Source organism: Lagenorhynchus albirostris, chromosome 9 (assembly GCF_949774975.1).
Source record: "Lagenorhynchus albirostris chromosome 9, mLagAlb1.1, whole genome shotgun sequence".
Lineage (NCBI taxonomy): Eukaryota > Metazoa > Chordata > Mammalia > Artiodactyla > Delphinidae > Lagenorhynchus > Lagenorhynchus albirostris.
The window spans coordinates 86,733,677-86,741,650 of record NC_083103.1 but is presented as its reverse complement, the minus strand read 5'-3'; positions in this window follow the sequence as shown (position 1 = coordinate 86,741,650).

Sequence of the window (7,974 nt, the reverse complement as noted above, 5' to 3'; positions counted from 1 at the left end):
TTCTGCAAAGACAGACTTGCCCTCATCTTCTATTCAGATATCCTGAAACAGAGCCTGTATAGGAAAAGCGGAATAAATGCTTGATTGCCTCCCTTTATTTATCTGTCATACTTACAGGTTTATTCGTGTTTTCTATTTATTCAAAAGCTGGTTTAGAAAGTTATAAATCTCTAGCAAATGGTGTATTTTACCTAATTTGCAATACTTATTAGCATAAAATTTTCCTATTATTTACTTATCTTTAAAAAAACCTCTGATATATCTATAGGTATACTGTTTTTTATATTTCACGTATTATTTTCTGGGTCATCTCCCTATATTCTTTGAATAATTCTGCCAAAAGTTGATTTTATTAGGCTTTTCAAATAACAACTTTGGCATTGATCTCACCTGTATCTTTGTTTTCTAATTTTATTTATTCATTTATATTTATAATTTCCTTCATTCTAAGTTCCTTAGATTTACTTGTTTGTTCTTTTCCTAACTTCCTGATCTAGATACAACCTCACTAATTTTCAATTTTGTTTTTTAAAGAAGTATTTAAAGTCCTCTATTTAAAATTTCCTAAGTTCTATGTTTGGCTGCATACAGAGTTTGAAACAAAATACTTTCTTTATTGTTTAGTTTAAATATTTTCAAATTTCTACTCTGTTTATTCTTTGATGGTGAGCCATCTGGAAGCGTGTTTTGAAATGTCTAAATGTACAAAGGTTAGAAATCAATAACATTGCACAAGCAAAGATCAGTGAGCCTGAAAACACAGCAATATAAACTCCCAAAATGACATCCAAAGATAAAAAAGACTGGGGGAGAAAAAAAAGAACATGGCAGCATTGGCCTGTGTTACAATATCAAGGGGTCTGACATACTTCTATTTGAAGTCCCAGAAGAAATAGATGAGGCTGAAATAAAGACATTGTTAAGTCAACAACAATTGATAGAGCTATTGCCCTAAGACTCTTACTAAAAGAACTCATAAAGAGGATGTTTGTAGCAGGCAACTTCTGACCTGGCTCCCACTGATCCCCACCTGTTGGGATTCATGCCTAGGTATAATCCACTCCTCTTGAGGGTGGGCTGGACTGAGTGATTTGCTTCTAACAAATAAATACAGCAAAAGTGATGGGATGTCACTTCCGGTATTAGGTTATAAAAGACTGTGACTTCTGTCTTGCTGGCTTTCTTCCTCTATTGCCCTTATGCTTACATGACATGATGAAGAAGCTGCCACATTGGAGAGGCTCACAGGGCAAAGAACAGAGGGTGGCCTCTGGCAAACAGCCAGCAAGGAACCAAGACCTTAGTCCAATTGCCCATCCTCGAAGAACTGAATCCTGTCAACAAACAATTGAGTGAGGTGGAAACAGATACCTCCTCAGTTGAGCCTTCAGATGACCACATCCCCCATTGACACGTTGATTGCAGCCTGGGAGAGACCCTGAAGCAGAGGTCACGGCAAAGCCGCACCAGATTCTGACATCCAGAAACTGTGAGATAATAGGTGTTTCAATCCATTACATATTAGAGCAATTTGTTATGCAGCAATAGACAACACAATGTTCTTCAAGAACAGTAAAATTGAACCCAAAAGGAAGGACTAAGGGGCAAGGAGAAATGATAAGCAAAAAAATTAGCAACCGTATGGGTAAATCTAAATAACACTTGATTGTAACAGTAACTATAATCTCATCAAAGGATAAAAATAAAAGCAAGATAGAACTATTTCTATTACTGGATGAATATATCATATAAAGCAGGAAAGGAGTAATGAGCCAAAGTGTTATTGGCAGAATCCTTTTTCTCTTTGTTCCTTTTAGGAACAGAGTACCCTGAATCTTAGCTGAGCACATGAGTTACCAGCCAGAGGCCACATTTCTCAGCTTCATTTTCAGCTAGTTGTGTCCCTATTACAGTTTTTGCTAGTTGTTTGCAAGTGGAAATGATGTGTGAAAACAGATAAACTTTTTATAAGGAAGCCTTCTCTATTTTCCTTTTCCACAGGCTAGAAAATGGCAACAACCAGAGTGATCACATGAGATGCAAAAAAAATGGAAATTAAGCATTAAAGATAGCAGAATGACAGAACCAATCTACCAGCCTGAGTACCTGAAGGACCTCAGGTAGTAGAGTTGCCTACCTATGTTGATGTGGCAGCGCCTCCCCCACCCCTACCCCCATCCTGGCCCACTTCTGAAATGTTCCATGAGAGAGAAGTCAACATTTACGCTCTTTAAGGTACTTATTTTAAAGTCTTTTTGTTATTCTTGCAGTTTGGCCTCTATCCTGACAAGTACATCATTTAAGCTCCAAAAGAATGAATAAAAGGAGGGGGAAAGCATTTAAAAGGCACGTGTTTTAAAAGAGTAAAATGAAATCTTGAAAATAAATTCCAATATATCAAAAGGATTAAATACACCAATATAAAAGGCAGACTTTCATTTAGGAAGCAAAAATTCTGACTCTACCACATTTAGAAGAGACTCATCAAAATCATGAAAACAAAAAGGTTGAAGACAAAAGAATAGAAAAACAAATACTAGGTAAAAATAATTCAAAGAAAGTTAATTTGCTGTATTGCTGTTTGATTAAATGGACTTTCAGGGGAAAATTGCATTATAAAATATAAATGGGACCACTATCTAATGCTAAACATTTAAATTAACCTGAAATATCTTGTGAGTCCAAACGTAACATAGCCTATGTATATGTGATATATATATGTATATATACGTATTATTTATAAAACAGAATTTCATGGAAATGGAAAAATATGCAATCATATTGGAGACTCTTTTAACATACCTCTTTCAGTAATAGATCAAACTATCAATAAGAATATAATAAATTTCAGGGGCTTCCCTGGTGGCACAGTGGTTGAGAGTCCACCTGCCAATGCAGGGGACACGGGTTCGTGCCCTGGTCCGGGAAGATCCCACATGCCGCAGAGCGGCTGTGCCCGTGAGCCATGGCCGGTGGGCCTGCGCGTCCAGAGCCTGTTCTCCGCAACGGGGGAGGCCCCAACAGTGAGAGGTCCGCGTACCACAAAAAAAAAAAAAAAAAGAATATAATAAATTTCAGACATGTAGTAACCTGTACTTAAGTAATCCAATTTTCTGATAAGTTCAGAGAGAGCACTTATAAACTTGGCAATGTACTAGGTAATAAAGTGTCAGTAAGTTTCAAAAAAATGATATAGAGAACACAATATAGTTGAAATGTTAGAATGTGTCTTTTACATATTTTTGTTCTACAGTGTAAGTACATCAGAAGATAGACAGAAACTTTCCAAATGGATTTATATGTAAGTTACCCCGGAGATATTTATAAAATTCTGATATTTCAATGTTGGCATATTTTTTTTCAAGACCATATTGCACTGCGAGTCAGTAACAAACATCAGTAGTCTTCATTCACACTATTGCTATTGTAAAAGGTGAACTGCACAATGTTAATTTATTTTCATTAAGTTTTGTCACACAAAATGATCTGAAAGTCCTTCAATTCTACAATTTTAGAAATGTAGGGTATGCTATATTTTAAATTTCTGAAATGTGGGCCAAACTATTTCTTGCCAAAAGAGTTTCCAAAAGATGTAATTTCACCAAGTATGATAAAACCACCCAGTGCGTTTATAAATGTATGTCTGAATGTCCCAACAGAGATGGATTCAACATCGCCCTGAAATACCAGTGATTCGACTTTATTGCCAACACCTCAAAAGTCTTCAGCCTCAGGCCTGGGCTAAGCCATCTCAAATGTAGAACAGCAAACTGGCATATTGTGTACCTAATTCATCTAGAGTTCAAGCCAGCGGAATGTATAGTTTTGGTGCTGTTTACTTATTCATGGCATGTTTCATTTAAACTTTTTTTTAGTACAAAACATGTAATAAATGTACCTAAGTTCTATGTCCTTGCAAAAGATTGCTACCTTGGTGTTGCCAACTAAGGAATGTCACTCGCCACCCATTTCTACAAGAATTGAGTCATTCGCCACTGCACTCACCGACTTGCCGCACGCCCTGGAAAGAACTCAGGGTGAAGACCAGCGATGAGGCCCTCTGTGCTCTGGGAAAACTGGCAGAACAGGCCCTCAGATAGTTAGATACTTTTAGGAGAAAATCTCATGAACCCAGATTCTTGCATCTTCCCATACTTAGAAAAGCACTAAAATCATTAACTGAGAGACCTGTTCCTCATACTAACAGTAACCTTCTACCAAGATGTGTGCTTGATTGCACATACCTCTTCTCCAAAATCACAGATCTACTGACCTCCCCACCCCCAGCCTCTCTGGAGCAGCTCCTCAGAGCTATTTGAGAGGCATCTCCTGGGCTATAGTCCTCAGTAAGTCCCCAAATAAAACTGAAACTCACAGCTCTCATGTTGTGCAGTTTTTTCAGTAGACAGTTTATTAGTTCTCGTTTGCTGCTCTAACAAATTGACTATCTCACAGTTCTATAGGATGGATCCAAACTGGGACTCACTGGGCTAAAATCAAGGTGTGGGCAGGGCCTTGTTCCTTTCTGGATGCTCAAGGAGAGAGTCTGCTTCCTTGCCTTTCCCAGTTTTAGGGGCCTCCTGTGTTCCATTAGCTCACTTCTATTTTTTAGAGCCAACAACAGCTGGTCTGCTGGGTGAGATCTCACATCACTTCTCTCTGACCCTTTTTCTATCATCGTATCTCTCCCTCTGACCACAGCAGGTTCTCTCTTTTAAGGACTCATGATTAGTTTGGGCCCATCTGGATGATACAGGATAATCATTTTCAAGGGTCCTATCCAAAATAACATCTGCAAAAACTCTTTTGACATATAAGTGAACATTTTCATGGGTTCCAAGTATTAGGGCATGAACATCTATGTGGGCCATTATTTTGCCTCTCACACTTGAGTTTAAAAATCAAACAAGTTTAGCATTAACACTAACCATTGCAGGATGCTTTCCATCATCACTCTCACTTTCTGTGTCGATTTTGACCACTGTGCATTAAGTTTTCAAGACTTTCCTAAATATATAAAAGCAATGCATATTATGCCTTCCATGGATACCATGTCCAAAGATTCTACGGTCACATGAAATTTCTTACTAACAAAAAGTAAATATGATAACAGCTAATATTTACTGAATGCTTAACTCTGTGCCAAGCACTCACTTTACATGTTAGACTTTTTATATCTTCACCAAAAACCCTATGAGGTGGCTATCAGCATTATTACCATTTTATTTTGATGAATAAGATGAGGCATAATTTGTAGTTAAATTAAATGAGGTGTGAAGTGTTACCAAAAGAAATGATACTAGATGACCTTCAGTACAGTAGTTTCTATAACATACAAACATAGCAGAAACACTACATATTTTACATTACATTCTACCCCCCAAAATGGATTTATTCCTTTCCTCCTTTGGAGTCAAGGGGAAAAGTAGAACAGAATTTACACATTTCTGTTTCTTTGATTCTGAAAGAAATGCTTCTGCTGGGATTGTGTGTGTGTGTGTGTGTGTGTGTGTGTGTGTGTGTGTGAGAGAGAGAGAGAGAGAGAGAGAGAGAGAGAGAGAAAGAGAGAGGAAGGGGGAAGGAGAGGGAGAGATTGACTCACTAACAAAAGGGATTTCCTTCAGTTCTATTTTTCATCATTTGTGCCATTTTTGCTCTATGATATCTGTTCAAGACATTATATGTGTATTATTTTGCCTTTGGAGATTATTAATAAGCAGTTATTAATTTGGAGTTACTAATATGCAGGCCATACTAGAACCCAACAATAAATAAAATTCAGTTAACAGGGCTGCGGGAGAGCTCAAGGCCAGTCTGCAGGAATGCAGCATTTGATCTTTCTGGATTAAGATTGAGTAACTACAGAGCAGTTGCCAAATTTCCGTGAACTTCCTTGACATGAATCTTTGAGTTACTGAAAAATATTTTTGTTTTGTTCCAAAGTCAGTTTTACGTATTAGTCTGCTGCAAAGCTTTAGACTTAGGGTCTGCTTTGAAGAATCCCTTTCTACCAAAATTTACCTTGAATTTTGACCAGCATTTCAACTTCCCAACTCTTTTTTTTGTGTGTGTGTGATAAGAACTCTTAGGGTTTACTCTCTTAACTTTCATATATAACATACAGCACTGTTAATTATATTTATCATGTTGTACATTACATCTCTAGTACTTATCTTTTTTTTATTCAAACAGAAAGTCACAAAAATTATAATCATCCTCATCAGTTCACTCAGTCCCATGTAATTTTTTTTCAATTTGATCTTTTGTTAGCACTTTTATGAGTTCATCAGTTTTCCATTAGAGTTCTGAAAATGCTTATCCATTCAGTTCAGCAGTATAGTCAGTTACCAGAAACCTGTACTTGTCAAAGTCTTTTCCATGAATTCCTTGAGGATGAAACCCTTTTATAGGAACATATTTGCAAAAGCATCAGAGTACACCCAGAACTGTCTGTAAATGACAAAAGACTTAAAAATGACCACGGTTAAAGATTTTATGAAAGTTCATAGCAATTGACAAGGAAATTTAGTTATTTCTGAGGTATACATTTTAAAGTAATAACTAGAATTATGACATAACATTATACCAGAACATATAAGATTTTTAGAAATTTCATGTAATGTCTGAAACATTTATATTAACATATTTCCATACAAATAACCCAAAGGAAGTTTAGTATTAGTTGTTTGTTTGTTTGTTTTTTTATACTGCAGGTTCTTATTAGTCATCAATTTTATACATATCAGCGTATACACGTCAATCCCAATTGCCCAATCACACCACCATCCCCACCCCACCACGGTTCCAACTCTTTTTTAAAAGCTACATCTTCATGCAAATTAAACTCACTCTGCATACCATTTTCCCTGTCAGATTTCTTAAAAATCCAATGTTTGACAGCACGATGTTGGCAAATCTGTGGGGAAGTAGACACTCTGATATATTCCTAGCTGGTGTGTAAAGTGGTCTGACTTCTATGCAGGGCAATATGATAATATTTATAAAAGTTACAAACTCATTTACTCTAATACCCAGGAATTCCACTTCTGGGAATTTGTCCTACAGATACAGCTGTGTATAATATGAAATGATATGTGTACAGTTTTATTCATTTGCAGCATAGTCTGTAATAGCAAAATATTAGAAATGCCCTTCAAGTGTCCTTCATTAGGAGATTAGCTAAATAAATGATGGTATTGTCCCACAATTGAATAATACACAAGTAAAAAAATTAATAAAGTAAAGGAAGCTCTTTGTGTGTATTGATGTAAGGTAACTTCCAAGGTACATTGTTAAGAGAAAAAGGCAAAGTGTGGAACACTCAATATAATGTATCATTTTTTGTGTAAAAGGGGGAGAAAATAGGAATATTTATACTCATATTGCTTGAACTTGCATAGATAGATAATCACTGGAAGGATGAATCAGAAAGTAAGAAATGGAGGCAGGGGAAAAACGGTAGACAGGGTCAGGGTGGAGAGCAAAACTCCTCAGTGTATGACTTGTGATAGGGTTTTGACTTTTGGACAGTGAAAATGCATTACCTTCGCAAAACAAAACAAAATAAGCAAAACTTTCCAAAGGAAAAAAAGATTTGTCATTCCATTGTTCACAAATATTTCTAAGCATGTTATACGTTTTGAAAATCTTGTATATGAACTCAAGGCATTCAGGAGGTGTGAACAAGGGAGGAAAACGCAACAAAGTCTCCGAGAAGAAAACTTAGAACCATCAGATGAGAGAAAGCTAGGTCCAGAAAGTCATAAAATGACAAAGCGACATAATTTTCTAGCTAGAAAGAGCTAAATGTTACCTAATCATTTTTACAGATTAATCAAACTGAGGCTGGAAGTGTTAAGCGGTGTTGCCACAACCACTGCTCTGATTTACGGACAATCCCAGGGCCCCTGATTAACAATCTCAGTGCTCATTTCTTTATATCTTGATGCTCTCTATTGATTAATGATACCCCCT